Genomic DNA, 22,173 nt, shown 5'->3' on the forward strand with positions numbered 1-22,173 from the left:
GAGTGCTTGGGCTAGTTTTAAATTTGTTTGTACCCTTTTCAAATTTTGAAAATCCACTACCGGTATCCATAGGTTCTGGTGGAGGCTGTGATTGCCTCCAATTTGTTTGTCTCGAAAAATTATCGAGGCGTTGGCTGGGTTTAAAATTTGAAAAATTCTCGCGATGTACTTGGGAATTTTGGAGTAACAAATTACGATTCTGATTGTTTGAATTTGGCTCAAAGTTATTGTTATTAACATAGTAAGGTCTGGTTGAAAAATTAGAATATCTTAGGATATGGATTATATTGGTAATTTGGTCTCCATTGAGGATATTTGGGTTTATTCAAATTGGACCTAATATAATGAATATTCTGTTCTCTGATGCAGTAGTCAAGGGCAATCGGCAATGATTCTGGTCTCATTGCTCTAATCGTAGATCCCATAGGTTCCCGTAAACCTGACAAAAATGAGTTTAGGCACATTTCAGAAAATAGATTTCTCTTTGCATTAATTACATTAGTGTCGGACTCATGGATAGATAAATTATTAGACAAAGCTGATTGAATTTCCATTATTTCGCTGTAATATTTTTCAATCGGTTTGCCGTATTGTTTTAAACAATGAAGATCTCTAATTAGGGATGTTTCTGTCCTTTTATCTGAATAATGCGATATCAAGTTTCCTCTGATCTCATCCCAATTGAGGGATGTGCCATACATGTTCAAGACTTCATTGGCTTGACCATCTATTTTATTTCTTATGGCCCTCAAGAGGATTAGTCCATGAGGAGTGTTATCTGCTCCCCTAATGTGAAGGAGTATTTCTTCCACATTACTAATGAATTCGTGGAGCAATCTTGGATTACCATCAAATTTGGGTAGGTCCTTGATTGCATCTGGAATCCTAAGTGAGATAAAAATGTCGATATTATTCATGTTGTTACTACTACTTGTCGTTTGAGTCCCTGATATACTTGGAACTTCTGTATTTGAAAGCATATTAAAATTTAATGTACTGTCCTCGGATATAACGGGTAGGCTTCTTGACTTAAAAATCTTAAAACTTTTAGGATATGGAAAATTTCTAGATTTATTACTCATCAAAAATAATAACTTGTTTTATGTACGTAGGATAATTTGGTTCCGATTGATTGATAGGAATTTGGAATCAAATAATGCCTAAACAAAAATAATATGTAATTAATTTTTTTTTTTTCTTTTACTTTTTCCACTTTTTCACTTTTCCACTTCGTCCTTTTCCTTTTTAATTTTATTGATTTTGGCAAGAAAATATAACTATTTTCTTTTAAATTGTAAAGATTATATATACATATACATATTTTTTTTTTTTTTTTTTTGATATTTCCAATCTTCCTTTGGAACTAATATATTTTTAGTTAAAATTTTCCTAATTTTATCTACTTTCACAATATATTTATGTACATACGAGTATGTTAACTTTTCTTAACTTTTCTTAATTTTCTTACTTTTTTTTTTTTTTTTAATTATCTTTCCAATCTTCCTTTTGAATTAATATATTTTTATTTAAAATTTTTCTAATTTCATACACTTTTGCATTATACATATGTTAACTTTTCTTCAAAAAAATTTGTTTTGATCCAATCTTTCTTTTGAATTAATATATTTTTATTTCAAATTTTCTAATTTCGTCTACTTTCGCAATATACTTATGTAAATTTGTTAACTTTTCTTCAAAATTTATTTTTATTTTTTATTTGTTTTATTTTATATATATATGTAATTCAAAAACCGCTCATTTACTTACAGAGCCCCTATGAGAATGGTGTGCATGAGGGGTGTAGGTCCTTTTTTCCACCGGTTCACTTATGTATCTCCTTGTGGCCTTATACCAATGTTCTCTTGGTATTTGTTTTGCGTCCGATATTCCCTCGGATTTAGAACAGGCGGCCCCTTATGTGGTCCAAGGATTCACAAAGTTTTATTTCGATAGCACTTTTAGACTTTCGACTCGAACCGTTGGCTTTTCGACTGCGCCAGTTATGTTAGTTACGTTGCTCAAACTTTCTTTCGTTCAATAAAACACCTTATTCCTTCGAAAGTTCCACCAATAATGAATTTTATTCTTAAACCAATTTTACATCAAGTCAAACAAGTAAAATAAATTTGATGAGTCAGTAAAAATAAAAGTTGATAACAGGAAGTAAGCATTAATTACAATTTTTGCAAGTAAGTATTAATTACAATTTTTGCAATGTTTTAAATAATAAAATAAATTTAATGATACATATGTTCTTATTATTTTATTGGTGTCTTATGAAATCAAGCAAATAAATTTGATGAGTCAGTAAAATAAAAACAATAGTGAGTGCACAAAAGTTGATAACAGGAAGTAAGTATTATTTACAATTGTTGTATTGTTTTAAATAATAAAATAAACTTAATGATATGTTCTTATATTTATTGGTGTCTTCTTGGTTTTGGTGGGCGTTGATGTGACGATATAACTCGCGCCACAGCGCAAGGTCAAAATTGTTGCAGCTCTCAGCTAACCTGTATTGGTCACCCAGAACCCACCGCGTGGAGGTAGCTGCTCTTCGGGTTCCTCCCAAGCCCAACCCAACCAACCAACCATATGTCAGGCTTGTTTTAGTCTGAATCTGTGTCAAATTTATTGATCAAATCAGATTTTGTACAAAACTTTGGCACTTGTTGCCTAGATTTCAGTGTAGAGCGTATAAAAAGATCACGAGATTGGGGGCCAATAACTTTAGAAGATGCCTCTGTCACCAGTTTGACGATTCTCTCGACTGCCACGGTGTGAGAGGGGAATTCACTAAATTTCCATACCTCTGCAGTGTCTCCCGACAGCCCTTTTATGTGTTCTTCGTTAGATAGCACCTGGCGAAATCAACGACAAGAGTGAAGGAACTCGATGAAAAAATATTTATGTGGAGACCAGTCCGAACGTGTCGTATGGCGCAGGGAAATGAATGTAAGTGATAGAACTCGGCGAAATCACCGACAAGAGTGAAGGAACTCGATGAAAAAATATTTGTGTGGAGACCTATCCGAACGTGTCCTTTGGCGTAGATGAATGAATGTGAGTGATAGCACTCAGCGAAATCAACGTCAAGAAGTGTGGCCGCAAGCCGATTTTCACCTTGCGCTGTGGCGCGCCGCCTTTTCGCTCGTATCTCGGGAACGGTTCGTCCTACGGCCATGATCACATATACCATTTCGGTAGCAAATGACGTGACAAATAACTTTTGTTTTATACATTTTGCCATGAGATGCGTATTTCAGGTGCTAGGTAGACAATTTCACGATTTTAGGCGAATTTCCGAAATTTCAAGGCCGAGGTTCGGGTTGAAGATGCAATCCGATCTCAAAACAAAAAGTTGCATTGGAATCAGGAAGTACTAAGGCAACTTTTCCGCACTATTAGAAATACCGAATCGAAAAAAGTCCGGAATCGACCCACCCTATTCCTCGCGGACCCTCAATTTCATAGCAACAAAGAGCTAACGTTGGAGCCGATATCTACCCACAAATTATCAGAAGTGGACTCTTCAAACCAGACAATGGTACAGTGGTAGCGCGGAATAATTACTCTAATTAATTTCAAATTTTTCAATCAATATGTTACCCTATTAATACTCAATTATTTCGCATATTCTGCAATTTGAACCCACAACAGGTTACAACACTTCAAATAATTAACATAGAATTACATATATTTATAAATTAACACAATTAACCATTATTGGTAATACACACACTTATACATTTGTATATACCCAAATATATACGAGATGTGTTCAAAAAGTATCGCGAATTTTGTGTTTTTTTCAAAAATTATTTATTTATTCATCAGGCACGTAGCCAGGGGGGGGATGGGGCTAGAGGGCTGAAGCCCCCCCCCGAAATAAGGAAATTTTTTAAATAAATCGCAAATAAAAAAGATTTATCACTGACTGAATCTTTTGAAACTCTTATACACAACTCAGCTCAAACCTATAACAGTCGTACGCAACTACACTAGACGGTGACTGAAAACTTATCGAAAGTCATACTTAAGCGTTGTACAGATCTCCATCTTGATATGGCGAAGTTGGTTGGACAGGGATATGACGGAGCAGCAAACATGTCAGGGCATTTAAGTGGAGTGCAAACCAGGATAAGACAACTGTATCCAAAAGCACGATGTGTTCATTGCGGTAGTCACCGATTGAACCTTGCGCTTTCTAATACTATGTCATTACCTTCAATACGGAGCTGCCTTGGTATTGTCAATGAAATAGCAAATTTATTTAGAAACCATTCAAATGCAAACACAACTTTCCAGGACGTTATACAGAAGCACGCACCAGAAAGCAAAAAAAGACGACTTGTTCGCCTTTGTGAAACAAGGTTTATAGAAAGGCATGAAAGCATTATAAGCTTTGTGAAGCTTTTCAAATTCATTGTACTAAGTTTGGAAATAATTTCGAGTAAGACAGGGTCCATTTCGACTAAAGCATCAGCCTTCTTCCCAGCGGTAGAGAAAAGCGATTTTTTGCTTAGTCTATTCGTCTGTGAGCAATTGTTCAGCTTAACGCTGCCACTGTCTGTGCAACTCCAAGAAAAATCTATGGATTTTGTATCAGCAATGAACCGAGCCAAAGAATTAATAAGAACTCTGCACCAGATAAGAGAAACAGCGGATGGTTTTTTCAACGATATTTTCCAAACAGTCTAAAGATCTTTTTGACATAGATCTTGTAGTGCCTAGAGTGACTTCGCGTCAAACTACTCGTGCTAATCCACCTTGCACAACCCCTGAAAGCCACTTCAGAGTTACAATATTTATTCCATGCGTTGATGCTCTGATTCAAAACATGACAGAACGTTTATTAGTGAATGAGGATATACTCTCGTCATTTCAAATTCTACTCCCAGGTTTTGCTGCAATTGATAATGCCGAAGAATTAAAAAATTTAACTATTTTCTTCGAGGAGCAAATATCAATGACAGCATTAAAATCAGAGTATCGATTGTGGTGTGCCAGCTTATCAACAATAGATCCAACCATAGAAGTGTTGAAATTACTGCAACATTGCGATGCAACGTATTTTAAAAATATTCACTACCTGCTTACAATTTTACCAACTCCTCCAGTGACGACCGCTTCCTTCGAAAGAACTTCTTCAACCTTAAAAAGAATAAAAACTTTACCACGCAGTGTGTTTGGCAATGAGCGGCTGAGTGCACTTGCTGTTATTGCAGTGCACTGGGATATTAAAATACATCCAGATGAAGTAATTAATGATATGGCAAGCAAGAAGAAAAGAAAAATATTACTTATTTAAGTTACAACTACCAAATAATTTAAGTAATATGTATATAAATTTATATTGTTTTTTTTAATAAACAGAAAATTTAAAGTTTATATATGTTTTTACTTCAGCCCCCCCCGAAATGAAAAGCTGGCTAGGGGCCTGTTATTCATGAATACTTATTTTGTCCCCTTCAAAGTAATCCCCATAAGATATTATTCACTTGCGCCAACGGTTTTTTCAGTCTTCGAAGCACTTCAAAAAATCATTTTTTTTTATCTTCTTCAGCTCCTCCTTCCGTCATTATCTCGTCAAGGGAAGCGTAACGTCGTCCTTTCATGGACCTCTTCAGTTAAAGGAACAAGAAAAAGTCACAGGGGCCAGATCTGGGGAATACGGTGGCTGCGTCATCATTAGTGTGTTGTTTTTGGCCAAAAAGTCGCGCACAAGCAACGATGTGTGAGCAGGGGCGTTATTGTGGTGCAAAAGCCAATTTTTGTTCTTCCACAAATCCGGGCGTTTCTGGCGGATTGCTTCGCGCAAATTGCGCATAACTTGCAGGTAATATTCCTTATTGGCCGTTCTTCCCTGTGGCAAGAACTCACGATGCACCACGCCCCTGCAATCGAAGAAAACTGTCAGTTACGATTTGCGATACTTTCTTAACACACCTCGTATTCAATTAAAGTTTTATAACGTTTAAACTAACACGAATTACTTTTTCTTCAAATGCAAACGGCCAATTATGTCGACATACTCCGAAAAAACTTTATTAGAACAATTAAAACGAACCCATTTTAGGCAAAAAAGGGGTATAAATGAATAAGGAACACTTTGAAAATGGATAGCTGGTACACCAGACCATGACGACTTTGTAAAAATTAATGACAAATTGAAAAAACTTCAGAAATTTTTAAAGTAATAACAGAATTAACTGACACAGTATATAATATTAAAGGTGATACCACAAACAGGAAAATTAAAAGAAAATGAAATCAATATGTTATACATGAACTGCAAAATTTAATAAATGCAATAACTTTTGGTAAAATTGGAATTTTAAACCCAACATTCTTATATTTTTATGAATTAAAAACCTGGAGGATGGAGTCATGTGTAAAAGTTCACGCAAGTGAGGAAAGTTCTCTGATTGCCATTCACTTGGGAGTAGCCAGAAACGATTCTTTTACATGTGACTCAAGCAGCTCACGACTTCCGGTCTTTGACCAAGTATCCTCTGGGTAGCCTAAGAACATCCGTTTGAAGGCGAGCTAAAGTGAGAAGGCGAAACATCCCCTCCGCAGGGTTGTGCAATAGCTTTGGGACCCGCCACGTAAAAAAAAAACTCCATGAAAACGCAACAACAGCTTCGGATGAGAGACCCTCCTTTTGATGACGACCATGGCAAACGAAATAAGGACTACGAATTGAGGACATGCACCTGGAATGTACGGTCCCTTAATTGGGAATGTGCCACTGCCCAGCGGGTTAGTATCCTCGTGAAAACAAAGGCTGACATCACCGCCGTCCAAGAAATGCAATGGACGGGACAAGGACAGAGACGAGTAGGTCCTTGTGACATTTACTACAGTGGCCATATAAAGGAGCGCAAATTTGGTGTGGTATTCGTGGTGGGAGAGAGACTCCGTCGCCGAGTACTATCATTCATAGCGGTGAATGAACGTCTAGCCATAATCCGCATCAAAGCGAGGTTCTTCAACATATCGCTGATTTGCGCCCACGCCCCGACGGAAGAGAAGGACGATGTGACCAAAGATCCCAGGAAACATCCCCAAATGGGTTGAGGCTCATCGACTTCGCCGGGGGCCCAAATATGGTTATCTGTAGTACTAGATTCCAGCATAGAAAAATTCATCAAGCTACCTGGCTGTCTCCGGATCGAAAAACTACCAACCAGATCGATCATGCTGTGATAGACGGAAGACACGTCTCCAGTGTTTTAAATGTGAGTGCGCTCCGAGGCCTTAACATCGACTCGGACCACTATCTTGTTGCAGCTAAGACTCGCACCCGCCTCTGTGCAGCAAAAAACGCACGCCAACAAACACAAGGAAGGTTCGACGTCGAGAAGCTGCAACCACAACAGACAGCCATCGTTCGGCTTGCACTCCTGCTCTCTGAGAGCACTCGTCAACAACTCGGTATAAGGGAACTGTGGGACGGCATTTCAAACTCCTTACGTACAGCTGCAACCGGAACCGTTGGTTTTCGGAAAGTGCAAAAGAACAGCTGGTACGACGAGGAGTGCCGTGTCGCAGCGGAGAGAAAACAGGCTGCCTACCTCGCAACGTTACGATCGACCACAACACGTGCGGGATGGGATAGATACCGAGAGATGAAGAGGGAAGCGAGACGCATTTGCAGACAGAAGAAGAAAGAGGCCGAAATGCGTGAGTACGAAGAACTTGATAAGCTGGCCGACAGGGGTAATGCTCGAAAATTCTACGAAAAAATGCGGGGGGTTACAGAAGTTTCAAGACCGGAGCATACTCCTGTAGAACCCCCCCAGGTGATCTAGCCACCGATGCCTAGAGCATACTTAGATTATGGAGGGAACACTTCTCCAGCCTGCTGAATGGCAGTGAATGCATAACAACAGGAGCAGGCGAACCCGATTCCTCAATCGATGACGATGGAGCAGACGTTCCATTACCCGACCTGGAAGATGTTTGAATAGCAATTGCCCGCCTGAAGAACAACAGAGCGGCGGGGCTGATGGATTGCCGGTCGAGCTATTCAAACACGGCGGCGAAGAACTGATAAGGAGCATGCATCAGCTTCTTTGTAAAATATGGTCGGACGAATGCATGCCCAAAAAAGGAGACCCCACAATCTGCGCCAACTACCGTGGGATTAGCCTCCTTAACATCGCATATAAGGTTCTGTCGAGCGTATTGTGTGAAAGATTAAAGCCCACCGCCAACAAACTGATTGCACCTTATCAGTGTGGCTTTAGACGTGGAAAATCAACAACCGACCGATATTCGCCATGCGCCAAATCTTGGGAAAGACCCGTGAAAGGAGAATCGACACACACCTCCTCTTCGTCGATTTCAAAGCTGCTTTCGACAGCACGAAAAGGAGCTGCCTTTATGCCGCGATGTCTGAATTTGGTATCCCCGCAAAACTAATACGGCTGTGTAAGCTGACGTTGAGCAACACGAAAAGCTCCGTCAGAATCGGGAAGGACCTCTCCGAGCCGTTCGATACCAAACGAGGTTTCAGACAAGATTCCCTATCGTTCGAGTTTTTCAACCTACTTCTGGAGAAAATAATTCGAGCTGCTGAACTAAACAGAGAAGGTCCCATCTTCTATAAGAGTGTACAACTACTGGCGTATGCCGAAGATATTGTTATCATCGGCCTCAACACCCGCGCCGTTAGTTCTGCTTTCTACAGACTGGACAAGGAAACAAAAGAAATGGGTCTGGCAGTGAACGAGGGCAAGACGAAATATCTCCTGTCATCAAACAAACAGTCGTCGCACTCGCGACTTGGCACTCACGTCACTGTTGACAGTCATAACTTTGGAGTTGTAGACAATTTCGTCTATCTTGAAACCAGCGTTAACACCACCAACAATGTCAGCCTAGAAATCCAACGCAGGATAACTCTTGCCAACAGGTGCTACTTCGGACTAAGTAGGCAATTGAGAAGTAAAGTCCTCTCCCGACAAACAAAAACCAAACTCTATAAGTCACTCATAATTCCCGTCCTGCTATATGGTGCAGAGGCTTGGACGATGTCAACAACGGATGAGTCGACGTTGCGAGTTTTCGAGAGAAAAGTACTGCGAAATATTTATGGTCCTTTGCGCGTTGGCCAAGGCGAATATCGCATTCGATGGAACGATATACGATATACGACGACATGGACATAGTTCAGCGAATTAAAAGACAGCGGCTACGCTGAAGCGGCACCTCTGAAAGTATTCGACGCAGTACCCGCCGGGGGAAGCAGAGGAAGAGGAAGACCTCTACTCCGTTGGAAGGACCAAGTGGAGAAGGACCTGGCTTCGCTTGGAATATCCAATTGGGGCGGTTGTAAACTCGACTATAATCGCGTAAGCGGTGTCTACGCCAATTAAGAAGAAGAAGAAAAAACATAACATATTACCAATAATGACTACAACAGATTTAATGGACATTTCTAAATTTAAAATAGCCCAAAAAAGAGACATAATTATCTTAATATATAAAAATCACGTGTCACGTTGTTTGTTTGCGATGGACTCCTAAACTACTGAACCGATTTTAATGAAATTTTTAACACTGTGTGCAGTTTGGTCCAACTTGAAAGATAGGATAGTTTATAACTCTCCTTATAGTCGCATTATTTATTTATTGCAAATTATTTGTTTATTATTAGCAAAGAGCTATACACCAGTTGGTGGCGCTAACAACGGTATTGAATAAGTGCGGTATGTTACAGTAGATGGCGCTACAAACATTAAAAACATTAAATGAAAATGCGTTGTTTGAAGTTTATATTATTTGTGGTAAAGTTATACAAGTCTATGACTTCCAAAAAAAAATAAAAATTGGGCGGGGCGAAGTTCGCCGGGCCAGCTAGTAATTTATATAAAATACCCTAAAATAGAACTACCATGTAAGTAATATTATGTAAGAGCCATAGCTCAATTAGATGGTAAGCTTATTATTCACTAGAACATAATATACTGTAACAATAAATTTTTTAATATTCAAAATTGCAAAACAGAAATTTCAAAAACCTATTGTAAACTAAATAAAAAAGCACATGTTTGTCAGAAATTTTAAACAAAAAACAAGGAAAATGTAATAAATTAAAAGAAAAAACTTGCAAATTGAAGAAATTAAACCAGGAGCGATATTAGTTTCAGGAAAAAATATTGTAGATAATCAAATATTGAATGGAACATATTTAATAACATTTGAAAATTATACTGTCATAAATAATCAAACTTATGAAAACATTGAAATACAAATTTGGAATTATTTTAAAAATAACTATATAAATAATTTTGAAATTTTTGAATATATTGAAACAACTAATAAACTGTTAAAAGTAGATAATATAAATTTTTTTGCAGAACGGAACAAGAACATCACAGTGCATTCATTTTTTTGGTACATAATTTTAATCTTGGGAATACTTTTCATAACTTACTTAATACTAAAAATAAAAAAATCTCGCGAAATTCGCAAACCAATCGAAAATACACAATTTCAAGAAATCACTTATAATGCTCTTTTGGATCAAATATATAAATTAACTCAAAATAATAGTGAATCGGAGACGATTCATTTTAGGAAGGGGGATTTAACGACAGCCTCCGCATAGCTACCTTATCCTAACTGTAAATAAAATTGAATCTTTGCATTTTGCAAATACACTGTTTCATTAATAAAAAATCTTAATTAACTTTTTTTTCTCGTAGCGGGAATTAATTTTCATATAAATATTTACGAGTACATACGTATATTTTTGCGTTATTATTATTTTCTTTCTTTTTGCGTTCTTATCACAAAGATACACGTATTAAGAAATAATATACAAATCAATCGCGAGTATAACGCAGATACGTTAAACTAATACACGGTACAAAAAAAAATCAATAATTATATACAAATATTTTTTGACAATATATGCGGTGAATACGTGTTTGCAAATTTATATAATTTAATTAATTAATAATAAAAGTTTAAATTCTATTTTTCTTTTCATTTCTATTTACAAATTTGCTCATATTACCAACTTTTTAATTGTATTTCAAAGCAAAACATTTTTAAGCCAAAGCTTACTATTTAATTCTATAAATGCAATCTGAGAAATCAAAAGAGGTCAAATCAAGAACACCTCAATTATTAGAAATTCCGAAGATGGCTGATGAAGATACATCACAAAGCACACCTGCAGAAGCTACACGCTCAAAGCAGGGTGCCAAACAAAAAAGAACCAAAGACCTATAAATGAAAACACATAATCGGTTCTAAATTTAAAAATTCAAGGCATAGATAGCATATGAACACGCCTTCTGGCAGCATACGATACAGTACTAGATACTGACGATGCTGAACTCCCAGAAAACATAAAAGCTTCGGCGTCAGCTAAATATAAAAACTGCATCGAACAATATGAAATTACGAAGGCAATGATATTAGACGAAATAAATTTATTAAGGTCATGTAGAGTCACTACTCCTCATCCGAGAGCAGTTACGACTCAAAAAGAAGACCTAGATACAGGTAAATTCTTGAAAGTACCAGCTTGTGATACTGAAGTTTTTCATGGAGGTTATGAGCAGTCGCCGTCCTTCTGGGACATGTTCACTGCCGTATACATAAACCATCCCAAACTTTCACGAGCATCTCATGTACAAAAGAAACCATCTCATGTACAAAACAAAAGGAGAAGCAGGCAGTATCGTCAAGCGTTTCGCTATAAATGATGAAAACTTTAATCTGGCTTGGGAAGCACTGTTCGAAAGATACGAAAATGAAAGAGTATTGGTAGACAACCAAATAACAATTTTAATGAATTTACCAAAAATTCAACAATAAACCAGCCAAGAGTTTCAAAACCAATACTCGACAGTGAAAAATTGTTTATATGTGTTAGAAACACAAGAGATTTCCACAGAATCGTGGGACCCTATCCTAGTAAATATTTGTGCAGCAATACTGCCTGATGCTGCTTTGCTACGATGGGAGCAATCACTAGTGGCAAGAAAGAAATCGCCAAAATGGCATCAAATGAATTCTTAACAACTCAGTACGAAATAGCTGAGCGAGTTGACAAAAAAATAGTCAAGCCAAAAAATAATCAAAGTGAGTCGAACAAAAACTTGTTTAAACCCTAAGCCAGCAATATTATACAATATAATAGGCACGCTAATATATATGTAGTAGCCAAACATTTGTGACAAATCAAACAAATCATTGGCAATCATTATGTGAAATTTGTAAGGGAGGTCATAACATAAGATCTTGCGAGAAATTTAAAAAACTATCCGTTTCTGACAGGAACAATCTTGTCAGACAACATAAACTTTGCATCAACTATCTGTCGAATGCTCATACGACGAAAGACTGTGAAAGCAAATTTAATTGTGTGTACTGTCAACGACGACATCACTCACTGCTTCATATTACCAACTTTCAAAATATGAAGCAAAATCAATTTCATAAAACCACCGGTTTAGTCGCTACAACCAAAAGTAGTAATCCCGAAATCTCAAATACCGAAAAAAGGGAAGAATAACCATGTTGCTCTAAAGCAGCAAAAATTCAAACTCTTCATTCAGAAAATGAAAGCAAAATTCTTTTATCCACTGCGGTCATCGCTATTGAACATAGAGGAGAATTATTCAAATCAAGAGCATTAATATATCAAGGTTTTCAAAGATCCTTTATATCATCTAAAGCTCAAAATCGGCTAAAGTTGCCAGTCAAAAAATCAAATGTCCAAATTTCGGGAATGGGCGAAAAATCAAAATTGCCCAATCACTATAGTCTCCCCAAACGCGGATATAAGAATAGATGCACAAGTTCTACCGCAACTCACGAATTTGCTTCCAAGCTGTGAAGTAAATAATAAGCAATGGGAAAAATGCTCATATCTCAATTTAGCAGATCCCAACTGCCATACCCCATCACAAATCGATTTATTATTAGGTAGTGACCTAATACCTAAAATAATTTTTGAAGGTATAGAAAAAATATCTAATAAATTGCTAGCCCAAAATACCATCTTTGGGTGGATATTAAGTCACAGAAAAAATAATTCTATTACAACTGAAGTTGAAAATATTTCAAACGAATGTTTAAATACTGAACTAAAAAAATTCTTTGAAGTAGAACAATTACCTCAGACTACTCAACTTTCAGAAGAAGACCAGGCATGCAAAGCCTATTATAAGTCCACAACAACAAGAAACGAAAATGGTGGTTATGTTGTGCGACTGCCTCTCAAACCCACCTTCCCAGATTCTATAGCTCTAGGTCACTCAAGAATATCAGCAGTCCAGCAATTTCTAAGCTTGGAAAAAAGTCTGATAAAGAAAAGTGAGCTCAAATCAGCATATGATAATGTGATGGACGAATAGCTAGACCTGAATCATATGGAAGAAGCTGTACCATATGAAAAAGTATCACGGGGTAATACGACCTGATAAAATCACAACAAAAGTACGAGTGATTTTCAACACCTCAAAATGTACAAGAAAGACAAGAAAGACAAGGAAGAAAATATACTGTTCCAACCTTACAACCTGATCTCATGCTGCTAATACTAAATTGGCCCATGTTTAAATACGTTTTTAATGGGGATATAGAGAAAATGTACAGACAAATTCTAGTACATAAAGATGACCAAGATTTCCAACGTATAGTCTTCCGAAAATCAAGTAATAGTCCAATCAGCGACTACAAACTTAAAACCGTCACCTTTGACATCAATTGCGCGCCCTATTTGGCGATTAGAACACTGCATGAAGTGACAAAAACGTGTGAAACAAACTTGCCCCTAGCAACCTCTTTGTTACAAACACAAAAATATGACATTCTATCAGGTAGCCACAGCGTGCGAATCACTATCTCAAGTGATCAAAACACTAAATTCAGTGGGGTTCCCCTTAAAGAAAATTACATCAAATCATCCCGAAATAATAAAAACATAAAAAGGAAGACTTATTAGATACAGATTCTCTTAAATTTGAAGAGGCCTGTACAACAAAAACAATTCTCATATACAGTTATGTCAACATCTGGAATGTCCGCCATAAGCAAACGCCAAATAATTTCCTCGATGGCTAAACTTTTCGACCCCGCAGGATGGCTTTGCCAATAATGATCCAAGCAAAAATCCTCATTCAAGAATTGTTTCAAGATGGGTTCAATTTGCTAACAACTTACAAACTATATCAGAAATTCGAATCCCTCGATGGGTAAATTTCACCCCTAACATTAACACAGAATTACACGGTTTCTGTGATGCCTCGGAAAAGGCTTATTGCGCAACAGTCTACGTACGCACTCAGTATGATAATAAAATATCTGCACACCTCTTGGTAGCCAAAGCCAAAGTTGCACCTTTGAAGACACTCAGTCTGCCACGGCTTGAACTGAATGGTGCTCTACTGTTAGCAAAATTAATTTCAATAGTTCAAACCCATCTGAAATCAACCGATCATAAAACGTACCTTTGGTCAGTCTCAGAAATAGTTTTAGCGTGGTTAGAAAAACCACCCTATTGCTGGAAGGCCTATGTATCTAACCGAGTATCCCAAATCTTGGACTTAGTTGGCCCAGAAAAATGGCAACATGTTGCAAATGCAGATAACCCAGCGGATCTTGGGACAAGAGGCTGCTAGCCACTGCACCTCACCAGCACTACACTCTGGTGGAACGGTCCCACATGGCTAATAGAATCACAAGAATTCTGTCCAAAGTCTCCCGCTCGGAATATCATACCGTCGGAAAGTCGGAAAATTTAAAATTTTCATAACACTCCAAAAGAGAATGATATTCTCCACCGATTTCCTTCATTTTCTAGAGCACTAAGAGTAGTCGCTTACATGCACAAATTCACGCATTCCAATTTGCAACTTGCCAAAGTTAGTCTCATCACATACACCCAAACTCGCTATTTCAGTCGAGAAAAAGTAAAGTTGCTCGAAAGCAGGCTGGCCTCTTTTTTTTTGTCTGCAAATTCGTCTCGCTTCCCTCTTCAACTCTCGGTATCTATCCAATCCCAAAGGTGTTGTGGTCGCTCATAACGTTGCGGGGTAGGCAGCCTGTTTTCTCTCCGCTGCAAGAACTCCTCGTCATATCAGCTGTTCCTCCAATGGTTTCCGTTGCAGCTGTACGTAAGGAGTTTGAAATGCCGTCCCAACAGTTCCCTTATACCGAGTTGTTGACGAGTGCTCTCAGAGAGCAGGAGTGCAAGTCGAGTAAAAAATCGGTTGGCTATCTGTTGGGATTGCAGCTTCTTGACGTCGAACCTTCCTTGTGTTTGTTGGTATGGTTGTGTAAACTGACGTTGAGCAATACCAAAAGCTCCGTCAGGATCGGGAAGGACTTCTCCGAGCCGTTCGATACCAAACGAGATTTCAGACAAGGCGCTTCTCTTTCGTGCGACTTCTTCAATCTTCAATAGTTCAGCGATTTAAAAGACAGCGGCTGCGCTAACTAGGTCATTTTGTCGGAATGGACGAAAAAAGTCCAGCTCTGAAAGTATTCGCCGCAGTACCCGGTGGGGTCCACTCCGTTGGAAAGACTAGGACGTAGCTTTGCTCCAATCTCCAATTTGCGCCATTTTGCTAAAAGAAGAAACGAGTGGAGCGCTGTTTATAACTCGGCTTTAACCGCGTAAGTGGTGTCTACGCCAGTAAATAAGAAGAGAAGAGTAGCAAAACTAGTAGTTTCAACCCGTATTCTATTGACAAAGATCCGAGATTTCGACAAAGAATGATTTTCGTGTTCTCGATAAATCCTACAGACTTACATACATATGTGCACAAGGCACTTATCAACGTTTCTTAACTGCTGAACTAACAGTTTGGAATCATAATAAAATACAATGCACCTACTTTTTCTAGTCAAATTAATGCTTAAAAACATGGAATGGAACTATAAAACCGAAATTTGGAGGTTTAACCATCGCGTGTACATGTCCATAATATTTAGTGAGCACTGTATCTTTTGATCTATCTTCGTTGTATCTTCCTCTAATTCTAAATGAATGTTATATTCCTTAATATTAATGTTTTCTGCCTTCTTGACCTCTCGCAACAGTGATTGTAAATCAGATTTTAATTCATTTGTCGCCAAACCAAGTTTATCCAGTTTATTTTTAGTTGTGCTATATTTGACCATTTTTAAATAATTATCTCCTTGGGAATCTAAGCCTGCTACGTTGAAGGTTTGACCCTGCGTTTTATTAATGGTAATTGCAAGAGATGCCTTTACTGTAAATGCTAAAATTGGAAGGGTTAATCCAATGGCGTCAGAGTGATTCGGGAAATCAATACATTTTGTCTGGTACGACATCCTATGAGTATTGTGCAGTCTATTATGAACATTTTTTAGCGATTTTATCAGAAAACGCGTCCCTTTTTAAAGTTTAGGTGGATTCAGGTTTCTTAATATAAGAACAGGACAACCTACATACTTTGAACACTATTCTGTGAGAAGGGAGTCCAAACGGGTTCAAGAGAGAACAATATCGACCGAGTAATATATTTTCGTCGGTGTAATCTTTGAAAGAATGAAGTTATTTACCTTATGTATTTGTTCGTTAGTTAGTGGCAGAATCTCTTCTTCTTAAAACCAAAATATTCAGGCATGTTCCAGAAATCGTTTTCGCATGAAAATGATAATGAAATCGTGAAACGATTACGAATACACATTTTTCGAACATGAAATCGGTGCGATATGGCATGTTCTAGAAATCGATTTCGCAAATTGTTTGACGTTTTGATATCGGTCAAAAAGAAGTGCACGAAATTATTGAATTTGCTTTTAAAACTTAAAATGTAAGTATTTGAGCCAGTTATTTGGATTTCTTCACAAAAATTAATACTTTCCTTTTCTTATTTTAGGGGAAAACATAAAAGCCAAAGTCAAGAAAACATTTTTTAAATTTTATGGCCAAAAATTCAGACTTGGCGAATAATTTCGTTAAAGGGGATCGCGTCGTTGCGGAGGCTTTGTGGGCAGACCTTGCTAAAATGCCAAATAGCGAAGGTCCACCGCAAAAAGATGTTAACGGCTGGAAAAAAGTGAGAAAAATGTCACGCGATAGTATAAGTATGTGAACTGCATTAACATTTTTTTAATAGGTATGGTCCGATTGGAAAGGCTGCAGAAGCAAAGCTACTGGAGGAGGGCAGTTCAACAAATTTTCCCTGATCTCCAGTGAGGAAGAAATAGCTGAAATTTGTGGAATATATACGGCCGTGGAAGGCATCGCAAATAGCTCTTCATTTGGAGTTAACGTTAATTTTGTTGAAGTCGCCAACGGTTCTTTGGATGCCATGCTATCAAGTATTGATGAAATTGCCAGCGGCGGACCAAAGTCCACACCACGAAAACGACGGCATGAAGACACAAACCAAATACTAAAAATATCGAGTAACAAATTTTACTAATTAATAATATTATTAAATGATCTCATAGTCAAAAAGTTTAACTTAAATGTTATGTTTTTATTGAATAAAAAAATATGAAAATTAAACTATACGCGTTAAGTTATTTGCGATTCATCTCGAATGGATACAGCGTCAGTTTGTAGATGGCTGCTATAATCAGCAACTTCTTCGTCCTAAAAATCGTCCACTACATCTAAAGCAAAGGCATCCAGGTTATAATGGCGACAAATGTTGTACAAAGCACTGTTAAAGAACTGAATTAATATCACCAACAAATTTCATATTTGTAAAATTCGCCGCCGAACTTTCTTATTTTTTCCCCATTCATTTTTTGTGAATAAATATGCAGTAATGGTAAATAAGCTCATTTTGTAAAATTCTTTGAAACAAATTTTATTCGTCAATACTTAATCAGCTGTTTCATAGTTGATTTCGAATTTAAGCCAATTCGCGCGAATTGTGGAACACTGTTACCAAATTCACGCGATTTGCAAATTCGGTGCCGAATTTAAATCGTGCGATTTCCAGAACATGCCTGATTGTCTTATAACTTATGTTATTAATGCCAAGATAGACATTGTTGACTAACTCTTGATTGTTTTCTATCAAAAGACAAAGACTATAAGTTAATCCTTCTTTCACTTTGTGTTAACTCTTCATTGCCAACTTTTACCAGCATCTCTGAAAACAGCCTGTCTCACGTAAAGATGAAGAAACCCTCATATTAGTTTTAAGCTCTAATTTAATGACATGTGGCCAAAGGTTGGATCTTTTTAGAGAAACATTTATTTCGTGTTCCTTGAGTCACAACTGGTAGGATTTGACAGAAATCTCCTTAGAACAAAATTGTACATCCTCCTAAAGGTGAATTTTTCTTGCGCTAATCGCGCATTGTCCTATCCAGTGCTTCCACAGACGTCTTGTTTGACGTGGTAGTAGACTATTAATGAGAAGTCACGCATCAATTTTCCGCTGTTATTATCATCTGTGGCGATTTTCAGCGGGAGCTTGAATGTTCAGTGCGAGAGTTGAGAGTTTTACTTTTGAAATTTGACAAAGGGACGGCGGTTTGAACAAAAAGTATTGAGTTTGGCCCTTTTTTCGATAGTTTTTCGTAGAAATAAATAGTAAGATTCCAAAAACAAAAAAAAACCTTCCATAGCGCGATAGAGAATTACATTAAAAATGTTCTCTCCAAATTGGAACTAGATATCTTTAAAACTTTTCCTTTGAGAGTGAAAACCGTTTTGAAAAACACCATCTGAGAAAAACGCATTTAAGGATTGGAATCGCTCCGTTCCCCACTTTGTTCCCTTTCTACAATAAACGTTATAGCAACCGTAATAATTTGAATTTCGATTTCGAAATTTGCGAGAATGTTTATTATTGTGTACTCGTATACTATCCGATAATGGAAAAAAATCTATTTTTCGAAAATTTCGCACTGCGACGATTTCTTAACGTAGGATATATGCAAACTTGTTAGATGTCATCATTAACAAATAAAACAGGTAAACCACTTAACTGTCAAAAATATGCCAACGACAAGAATTTTGGTTACAGCTATCCTCACCTAACACATGGATATTTTCAATGCCATCAAAGATAGAAGCTAAAACTAGCTGCAATGGACAAGGTATTGTTGCGAATTTACTCCTTGCTAATTTTACTTTACTAGGTTCGTATCTCTGGATTGACAAATAAAACTAAAAGCCGTTTAATTCACTTCAACAAAATCTCTTTATTTTACAACTCGTCTACACTATAGCAGTTTACTCTTAGCACTGATTTATTATGTTGGCGCTGCCACGGCTTATATAGCCACGCACTTCTCGCTGATGCCGACGTGTCCTTCTAGAATATTGCGTCTGGAAATTACCAGAACATAATGCTATACGGCGCCAGACGCAAGCAGACAGCCGCGGCGCCAGACTCGGTAATTGTTTAAGTAGACAAGCAGACAGGCGCCAGATGTCTATTGTTTCGACAAGCAGACAGCCGCGGCGCCAGATGTCTACAACAAGACAAATTCTATTCCATATACCTACAGCTATTGTTCATAATAAGGGATGCATAAAGCAATACAAATACAACTTAATACTACTTTTGTAACACTGCCCTCCACTAAAGCCTAATCATCCCGATTAGGCACAAATCCTCTTGAACCAAATGGGGCGAGCCTCTCCAAGTGTACTACTTTCATTTTACATCGTGCCTTTCTTTGTATGCGGTATACCACGTCATTAAGTCGTTTCATCACCATATAGGGTCCTTCCCAGGCTGTCTGCAGTTTCGGGGACAAGCCTTTCTTTCGAAGTGGATTGTACAACAGGACCAGATCACCTTCTTCAAAACCTTTTGAATTTGCCGCTTGATCAAACCGGTCCTTCATCTTATTGCTCATCAGATGCGTATGCTGTCTTACCATAAGATGCAATTCATTCATTTCTTCCTTTAAGGCAGAACAATAATCTCCATCATTTCTTACAGCTGTAGCATTCGTTCCAAACTTAAGATCAGCAGGGAGTCGCAGATCAGATCCGAAAATAATCTTTGCTGGCGTGTAACCAGTTGTCTCGTGCTTCGCTGAACGATATGCCAGCAGGAACATCTGGATGCACTTGTCCCAATTCCGTTGATCTTTATCAACGATTTTCCGCAGATGTTCTTCGAGCGTTCGGTTGAATCTCTCTACCATCCCATCTGATTGTGGGTGTAACGCTGTTGTCCGTGTCTTGTGGATGCCCAATAATGTACAGACTTCTTGGAAAATGGAAGATTCGAAATTCCTGCCTTGATCTGAGTGTAATTCGACGGGCACTCCGAACCTTGTTATCCAATTTTCTACAAATGCTTCGGCTATTGTCCTTGCTTCTTGGTTTGGTAAGGCATATACTTCTGGCCATTTACTGAAATAGTCCATGACAACCAGTAGATATTTGTTTCCGGCCGTACTGGTTGGGAACGGACCTGCAACATCCATTGCGACTCGTTCAAATGGTGATCCCACGTTGTACTGTTGTAGCCTACCGCGACTTTTGGCTTTAGGACCTTTAGCTGCCATACACTCTACGCAATTACTTATCCATTCTGCTATGGAATCTCGACAACCGATCCAGTAGAACCGTTGTTTAATCTTCTCTATAGTTTTTGTAATTCCAAGGTTCCGTCCACTAGGTCCATTGTGATATTCTTTCAATACTTTCGGGATCATGGACTTCGGTACTATAATCAGCAGACGAGACTGTTTGCCATCTTCGCTTTCCCAGGTACGATGAAGGTATCCATTAACGAGGTTTATGCTGTTCCATTGGGCCCAATATGCTTTTGCAGTTGGACTCTCGCTACTTATTTGTTCTTTTGGTGGTCGTACCCCATTTTCTTTGGCAATTATCAGCTTTGCAAGATCAGGGTCCTCCAGCTGATTGATTCTGATGCGGTGAGGAGTCCAATCATCTTCAGGTTCTATATTCAGTAATCGCACGTCGATTATACCTTCTTTTCCTTCTGATTTGGAGCAATGTTTACATTCCAGTGGACAAGGGCGACGTGATAATGCATCCGCATTTTTGTGGTGAATCCCCTTTCGATGTTCCGTTTCGAAGTCGTAATTCTGTAATCTTTCGATCCATCGTGCAATTTGGCCTTCCGGATTCTTAAACTGTAATAACCATTTTAATGCTGCATGATTAGTCCTCAGCAAGAACCGTTGTCCATACAAATACTTGTGGAAATGTTTTACACATTCCACCACAGCTAGTAGTTCTTTTCGCGTCACACAGTAGTTTTTCTCTGGTTTCCCGAGCACTCTGCTGTAATACCCAATTACTCTTTCTTGTCCGTCGATGAGCTGAGACAGGACACCTCCAATTCCATAAGCGCTCGCATCTGTATCCAGGATGAATTTCTTTCCAGGTATTGGATAAGCTAACATCGGCGCCGTACAAAGTAGTTCTTTCAGCTGCTCAAACGCTTTTTCTTGTTCCAACTGCCATACAAACGGGCGATTCTTCTTTGTTAAATCATGTAAACTTCTAGCCACATTCGCAAATCCAGGTACAAAACGGCGGGATATACGTGCATAAGCCAAGGAAGCTGCGGAGTTCATGTATGTTGGTGGGTCGAGGCCAATCTTTGACTGCTTTTATTTTTCTTTCCTCGGTGTGAATCCCCTCAGTTGACACTGTATGTCCGAGATATGAACACTTTTTGGGATTCAAGCGTAATCCGGCTGATGCTATTCGCAGAAAGACTTCCTCTAGATTTTTCAGATGATCATCAAAACTTTTTCCCATGATGATAATGTCATCAAGATACACTAAACATGTCTTTCAGTTGAGTCCTTTTAACACAAGTTCCAACAGTCGCTCGAACGTTGCAGGCGCATTACATAACCCAAATGGCATCACAGAGAATTCCCATAACCCGTCGCCCATACTGAAAGCGGTCTTTTCACGGTCACATTCATCAATCTCGACTTGCCAATATCCACTTTGTAGATCTAATGTAGAAAACCATTTCGCTCCAGACAAGGTGTCTAATGTATCGTCGATTCTTGGTAGAGGATAACTGTCTTTCTTTGTGACATCATTCAACTTCCTATAATCTACGCAGAAACGGGTGCTACCATCTTTCTTTTTAACTAAGACGATAGGTGAGCTCCATGGACTTATTGAAGGTTCGATTACACCGTTTTCGTGCATGTCTTCAATAATTTTGTTAGCATCCTCACGTTTTGCTAGTG

The sequence above is a fragment of the Bactrocera dorsalis genome, chromosome 2, assembly GCF_023373825.1.
Source record: "Bactrocera dorsalis isolate Fly_Bdor chromosome 2, ASM2337382v1, whole genome shotgun sequence".
NCBI lineage: Eukaryota > Metazoa > Arthropoda > Insecta > Diptera > Tephritidae > Bactrocera > Bactrocera dorsalis.